Source organism: Eleutherodactylus coqui, chromosome 2 (genome assembly GCF_035609145.1).
Source record: "Eleutherodactylus coqui strain aEleCoq1 chromosome 2, aEleCoq1.hap1, whole genome shotgun sequence".
Taxonomy (NCBI): domain Eukaryota; kingdom Metazoa; phylum Chordata; class Amphibia; order Anura; family Eleutherodactylidae; genus Eleutherodactylus; species Eleutherodactylus coqui.
The window spans coordinates 214,279,091-214,287,067 of record NC_089838.1 but is presented as its reverse complement, the minus strand read 5'-3'; the positions used below and the strand labels follow the sequence as shown (position 1 = coordinate 214,287,067).

The following is a 7,977-nucleotide window of genomic DNA, read 5'->3' as shown; positions in this document are numbered from 1 at the left end:
GGAGATGAAATCAGATCAACACTGATTTCTATCAGGAACACAAGATATTGAGGTTTACAAGCACTAACAAACAGTGAATATAGTCCTTTGCTATTTATAAATAGCAAAGGACTATGTATAGCAATTACATTAGCATTTTATGCCTTTGGTGTGTTATTAATTGAGGAAACAGGTCATCTACAAAGCACCGGGCACCTCTTGGCCCAGTTCCTGGTAGCTATAGCTTCTCCTCATCATTCTACCACACCCAAGTGCAGGTGAATTAGAATGAATTTCCTTTTTTATAACCTTGTGTACTTTGAAGCTGTTTTATTCTGTGTCTCTTCTTCAGTCAGAAGGAAAGCGCTGGTGTAGAAAGCAACAGGTAAAGCAGATTTTACTTGTTATTTAGTATATTTTATTACATATTAATATCAACCATTATCATTTACTTGAACCTTAGAGTAGAATTACCAAAACTGTTGCATGGGCTATGTATAATTTTATCACTTATGTCCGCAACATGTTTATGAATGTGTTGCAGGACTCAACATAATGCTGGGTTCACACAGGGCAGAATTTCGCTGCGGCAAATCCGGATGCGGCCGCTAATCCCGGGATTAGCCAGCCATGTGGACAAGATTTCTCAGAAATCTCGTCCACACGGGACGGCAAATCCGCTGCGGCTAAGCTGCGGCTAAGCTGCGGCTAAGCTGGCCGACCGCAGCATGTTCTTTTTTTTTTTTCCGCTGCGGATGCGCTCTCCTCTATTGGAGCGCCGGCCACAGTGGAAGAGCGAGCGGCCGGGCCGCTTCAAAACTGCTGTGGGCTTTGAAGCAGCGGTTCTCCCGGCGGAAATCTCGCGGTTTTTCGCTGCGGCCAAACCGCGAGATTTCCGTTGAGAATCCGCCCCGTGTGAACCCAGCCTGAATGTTTCAATTGCACTTTTGTTTGAATTATATTTACATAATTGTAGTATTTCATTTTAGAAAATAGATATACACATTAAATCCACTCTAGCCTGTTTTTGTACGACCATATTAAAGACTCGTCTAATCTGGGGGTGGGGTTGTGAAAAATTTCACCCTGGTTTTTTGGATCTCATTTTTATCATATTTTAACATTAGGCCTCCTTCCCACGAGCGTGACGGGGTCCGCCGCGTAATATTACGCAGTGAAGCCCGTCACGGCGCCCCCCAGAGCCCCTATACTTACCTGCGGGAGATAGCGTGAAATCGCTTCCCCGCCCACCACCGCCGCGTCACCGCCCGTCACCGCCCACCACCGCCGCGTCACCGGCCGTGTCACGTGCACGGCCGGCCGTGTCACGTGACGCGGCCGTCCGCGTCATTTGGCGTCATATGACGCGCGGCGGTGGGCGGGAAAGCGTTTTTTCACGCTATCTCCCGCTGGTTACAGCGGGAGATAGCGTGAACGGACGGCTTCCATTGACTGCAATGGAAGCCGTCAGTGCGTACAGCCCGTCCTCACCCGCAGAAAATAGAGCATGCTGCGGGTGAGGACGGGAGAAATCGCGGTGCGTAATTCCGCGCTGGAATTACGCATCGTGAGCATTGTGCTATTAGGTTCAATAGAACCTAATAGCTGCGGGCAACGCAGCGGATTTTCGCCGCGAATTACGCGGCGGAAATCCGTTCGTGGGAAGGAGGCCTTATTCCGTCAGCCAGCACGATCCCAGTGATAACAAGTGTATGCGTTTTTTTGTTTTATGTTTTGCTATTTTTGCATACTGAAAACACATTTTTTTTTAAAATTTGCATCTGTGTCGCCACATTCCAAGAGGCAATACATTTTTATTTTTCCATCAGTGAAGCTCTGTGAAGGCTTGATTTTCACGGGTCAAGCTCTAGTCTGCATTGATCCAATATAACATTTTGATCACTTTTTATTCTGATTTTCTAGAGGTAGGATTAACAAAATCTGCAGTTTTGGCATGTTTTTTTATTTTCTTTTATAGCGTTCACAGTGTAGTATAAATAATATGTTAAATTAATTCTGTGGGTCAAAGCAATTACATTGATACCAAATTTATAAAGGTTTTCTTTTTAGTATTTTGCTACTTTTTCACACTTTTAGGCAGGCTTCACATGGGCGAGAAAATTGTGTGAGATTTGTGTGCTTTGATATGGACAAATCTCGCACAAATATGAACCGCATTCTTTTGAATGGGGTCATACACATGAGCGATGTTCTCCCGCATGACACCACAATGCGATGCTATACGGGAAACAAATTGCAGCATGTTCTATCTGGTTGCGTGATCTCGCATCGCACCAAATAAAAGCAATGGCAGAAACTCTGTGATCACAGCTGCGCCGGAGGAGCCCTGCATCCCCGAAGTGATGAGAGGCTGTTTTCCCAAGAAAACCATCGCATCCTCAGGGATTTCACATGGTGGGGAGAGCGAAACACGGGTCCAGATTCCCGACCCCATACCGGGCTCACCCGTGTGAAGTTAGCCTTAGAAAAAATATATACATCTTTCTTGTATCACCACATTAAAAGACTTCTAACCTTTTGTTTTGTCCAGCAAAGCTGTTGTGCGGGACCTTTCTTTGTAGGATGAGTTGTACTTTTAAAAAGCACCATTTGGTGATTCATATGACTTTTTAATCGCTTTCTATTAATTTTTGTGCGGTGATACATGCAAAATTAACTATTTTGCAATGCTTTTACATTTTGGTTCATGGTGTTCATCATGCGGGTTAAATATTGTAAGAACTTTTTTATGTGGGTCATTATGAATGTGGCAATACTAAATTTGTGATGTGTCTTCTTTTCAAATAGCATATATTTGATATTGCAGCTTATTATATTGACTATGAGCCTCTACCTATGGCTCCTAGGCCATTATGTTATAGATGGTAGACCTGAAGGCCAATTTCAAGCTTTGGGATTTCATATGGAAAGTAAAGAGTTACACAGATGGGATTAGAGATTTCTCTGCTTTCAGTTGTTAGAGCTAGAGCCCCCCCGCTGTCATCAGACAGCCAAGCCTTGGTTCCGACCAGCACAACAGACCCATGCTAGGTTTCCAATGGAGCGCCTTAAAAAGATGTATGCATCGAAGTAGGATCCTTTAGTAACTGCTGTAAAAAGGCATATTGGCAGTCACAGAGGGGTTAAACTGGCAATGGGAGAAGTTACACTTCAAAGGTTGCATAATGTGAGCTATAAAAGTTTTATGATTAAAAGTGTAGTCACATAACAAAAAGAATGTAATGTAGACTTTCAAGCTTTTCCAGTTAATAAATACATTCAGTACCTTTACTTGATGTAGGCTTCTCATAAGTATGCAGATGTGATTGTGTAATCTGTGAACATGAAATTGCATCTAAACACTTCTGTATACACTTTTAAATTGACACGCAAGCAGAAAAAGCTTGTTTGTTAGTTTATTTAGATATGTGACATATAATTCAACATTTTCACACAATTGCACGCATTCATCAGTCGCAAAATGAAAATTCTGCTTCCCTCCACCTCCTCTGCCCCCAGATAATGAGAAATATAACTGATTACATACTTGGAACTCTACCGTACTTAGCATTTTTATTAAATATATGATCATAGGAACATTATCAGCCTTATTATATGATTTTAGGCAAATGCAATTTTTGAAGGAGTTTCTTTTTAAATAAAGCAGAAGTGGATCCAGCAGAAAGGAGAATTATAAGTCCTTCTTTTATATTTCCCATTCCTTCTTAATCCATTCTTGGCTTTGGCTCAAAAAAATGCATAAAAAAACTGCCACAAAAATGCATGTGTGATTTCACATTAACGGTGTATTCCCATTTTGGAAAGTTATTCCCTATTCAAAGGGTATAATAGGATAGGGGATAACTTGTCGATTGGTGGGGGGAAAACAACTGCTGGGACCCCCACCGATCAAGAGAAATCTCATTTGCTGAGTCCTGAAATTTCGACAGCAGTGGCCATGCACACACACCACCATGGCATTCACTTCCATGGGACTGCCAGAGATAGCTGAGTTCAGGCGCATGGCAATCACCAGCAGTCCTATTGAAGCGAAAGGGACTGCCAGAGATTACTGAATAGTTGAACTCAACGATCTATCTCTGGTACTTTCCATAGAAGTGAATGGCATGTTTATGCGAATGTACGGCCGCCAATGTCAAACTTCAGGAATGCACTGGGGTCCATTTCCAGAGCTGGGAATATCTCTTTCGAGGGCTTATTTACACATTTTTTTCGGTATTTTTAAAACTCTTGTAAAAAAAAACAACTAAGCATTTAATGTGGTTCTTTCTATATGCATTTTTAATCACATTTTTCTTTTTGCTAAATTGGTAACATACTTTTCTGTTACTTTTCAAATTCCATAGAGAAGGTTAAAGGGAAAACACCAGAAAAATGTCATACCCTGATCATGCTACATTTTGAAAAAATAAATGGCACTGACCATCAGACGCAACAAATAAGAGTACAATACTTGTAGTGCATTTTATACCATGTTTCCCCAAAAGTAAGATCTACGCCTGAAATAAGCCCACATTGAATGGCTATGACTGGTTCACGCAGTGATTGGCTGAGCCGTGGCGCTCAATAAGCAATAAGAGCAATCGCTTGCTGGAAGCGGGGTTTACAAACCCTGTTACCAGCAAGTGATGTTCTGTTGGCGCTGAGAATTGTAAGGAAGCCTGCTTGAACTGCGGAGACCAGCAGGAAGCACCTGGATGGCGCCTGCTAGGTAAGTATAAGACATTCCCCGAAAATAAGACCCTGCGCCTCTTTTGTGGCAAAAAATAATATAAGACAGGGTTGTTTTTTTCCGGGAAACACAGTATTTCACTATAGACAAAAAAGACATAAACCAAAAAGGCCTTGAAAAACACCACAAAATAGACAAGGATTTTTCTGAAAAACGCGGTGTATGAAGCCAGCCTTAAAAGGCATTTCTGTTGAATCCCACTGACCACCTTAACCAGACAGAGAGTGAATGAAGAACTAACCATACAGCTCTCTCAAATCACTTTCATGGGAGTCATGGCATGGCTGTTTTCTGCTGTTTCTAGGACTTAGAAGTGATGGAGACAATCACTTCTCCATTCACTTTCTGCTTTGACTCGGGGAGAGCAGCAGCAGCCTCAGCAGGAGGGATGGAAGTCAGGGGACCTCTGTTCTAGAGGTATATAAAAGTCCCAAAGGTGGCATTTCCACACTTTTGCCCTGCACTCCCTTTTTTCGTTATAAATATGGTTCTTTATTTTTCGTCAATTAATGTTAAAGGACTTAATAGCCATTTTGAAAGAAGTTTATTATGGCTTGAGGCCAATTCTATCAAATGCAATATTCTCTTTGTACAGAAAATGCATTTCCATACGGAAAAAACTCCCATGGTGTCTGAAAAGCAATTCTTCCATATATTACCTCCTCTTGCCTTTCAAAGCGAAAGAGAGCGATGATTGCTGTTAAAAACTCAATTGTCTTTAATCTTAAATCTTTGTTCCAAGATTCTCAGGGAAGATACCTGGGCATGATATGCGAGATTAATAATATCCTATATGCATTATTTAATGTTTCCTAAGAAGTGCCCACACCATTATCTTCTGGGTTTATTACTTAGGATTAAAGAATATTCCTTGGGTTTACTGCTTGTAGGTGATTTTAATTCTGTTTGTGACCCAGATTTGGACTCTTCAGCTAAAACCAAGACATCATCTACGATTTCCACACTACTTCTAAATGAAAAACTTACTCCAGGATCAACCTTTTTTTGGTTAACAGTAAAGCATTACTTCAAGCCCAATCCTCTGCAATTGGAACCATAACTTGGTCCGAGCACTACCCAATTTCCCTTCAGTTATCTCAATATTTTGCTACTCCACTTCCTTCTCAATGGGAGCTAAAAGATTATATTTTATTCCACCCTGTTTTCCAGAAAATTTTACAAGATGAACTAACCTATTTCTTTCTACTAATGCCGCTTCGGTCTCTAAGCCACACATGAGTGCTTTACGAGCATCTGGAACACTCATAAAGCGTTCATGTGTGGCTTACTCATTAAAGCCTGCTCTGTAGCTAAAAAAAGAGAGAGAAAGAAATCCTGGATCTAAACAGCAAAATAGCTTCCATTGAGTTCCATAATAAAGTATTGAACTCCTCCATTGTTGCGTTGCAACTTTGTTCTCTCAGATTGCAACTCCAGACTCTACTGCTTACCCAGCATGATCTTGCTCTCAAACATTTCTAATTACAATCATATGTACACAATAATAGAACAGGCACTTTTCTTGCCAGGAAATGCCGCCTGTACACGGGGCAAATTGAATTGCGGATCCTTCACTTGTCACTGGCGCGGGCGATCCGCCGCTCAACTTGCCTATAGATGTGCGCAGAGATTCCTCTGCTCCATGTACACATGCAGATTTTATTTGTGAACACAGTGTGCTGACAATAAAATTGCAGCATGCTCTATTTTAGCCCAGATTCCGGGCGGAAGGCTTCCATTTTAAAACAATCTGTACTGCACATGCCCGTTGGCGCACCAGCCGGGACATCCATAGTACAGAGAAAGAAAAGAGAGGCATGCGGGGTCACCGGCTGGGGGCGGAGCCGGATTCTGCTTGGGATTCCGTGGCCAGAATCCAGGTCTGCCGTGTGCAGGCGGCCAAAGTTATACAATTAGCCCTAAATTCTTGGACAGCTATTCTTACAGATAACAACGGTAAAAAAAAAATCGCAAAACAATTTTAAGATTACTATAGCTCTCTTTACAACATTGCGGGTGATTCCTATACATATCTTCCATCTGAATCTGACATTAATACGTTTTTACACTCTGTCGCATTGCCCAGTATCTCCTCTTTTCAATTGCATAAACTCCCAGCCCCATTCACTGCCTCTGAAATATTATATGTGGTAGATATCCTCTCAAACTGTTTAAAACCCCAGGTCCTGTTGGTTTTACCAACAATTATTATTAACATTTTTTCTCAATCCTAACCCCACATCTACTTGCTTTATTTAAGAAAGCGGTGCCGAATAGCTGTTTTTCACAACAAATGTTATCTGCAACTATTGTCACAATTCCTAAACCTGGGAAAGAGCCTTCATACCTGGCAAATTTTTGTTTGATCTCGTTGTTTAATTCAGACGTAAAGATTTATGTTAAAATACTGTCCAGTCTGAGCCTTTTTGAATTTGGACAATGTAGGAATGCCCTCTGTCCTCAATTATCTTTTAACTGGTTATGGAGCCTTTGGCACAACTGATACGTTGTAACCTTGCTATCAATGGAATTAAAGCAGGTTCTACAGTTCATATAATTATTTTATATCCAGAAGATGTTAGTCTTTCTCTCACAGACCTTTTTAGTTCCCTCCCTGAACTCCAAAATATTCTTACCTTGTTTGTGATCTCATATTTTAAAGTGAACTCGTCCTAGTCTCAAATCCGGAACATAGACATTGATTCTCTTACCAAATCTGCTATTATTTTACTTTTCCCCTTTCAATGGCAAAAAAGATCTATTACCTATCTTTGTATTGCTCTAACTAGTTCTTTATCAGCATTATTCGATAAGAATGATCTCCCTTTACTGCCTAGAATCTCTTACACCTTGAACACATTTTCAAAAGTTGTTATCATGGACTGGAAGAACAGCAGTGGTAAAAATGATGATACTACCTATAATATTATATACTTACCATTCTATTGTTATCTCATTATCTAATAACTTCTTTTATAAGCTTTAACTGAGAATTCTATATGGTCTGGTAGAAAACTTGGAATCCACCTTTCCACAATGACCACACCCTGGACCAGGGGTATTCGAGATGCTAAAAAAATACCACAACGGTGCGGTCTTGTCCCAACTTAAATTGTAGTGGCTGAACCATCATGAACCTAAATGGGCTTCTATTGGAAGTGTGGGCTCTGTACTTTACCTCCTCGCTCACCTCCATATACCTCACCTGCGATCTTTTGATTCCACACTGAATTCATAGCGATACT

The 7,977-nt window shown here is 41.0% G+C and overlaps 1 protein-coding gene across 1 annotated transcript in view; it reads left to right on the top strand.

Moving 5' to 3' along the window:
* LOC136612255 (myb-like protein X) overlaps window positions 1–7,977 on the top strand; it is a 50,064-nt gene that overhangs the window by 967 nt on the left and 41,120 nt on the right. The window contains exon 2 of the mRNA XM_066592472.1: window positions 336–364. The gene's annotated coding sequence lies outside the window, so the exon portion shown is untranslated. The remainder of the gene's footprint in view (window positions 1–335; window positions 365–7,977) is intronic.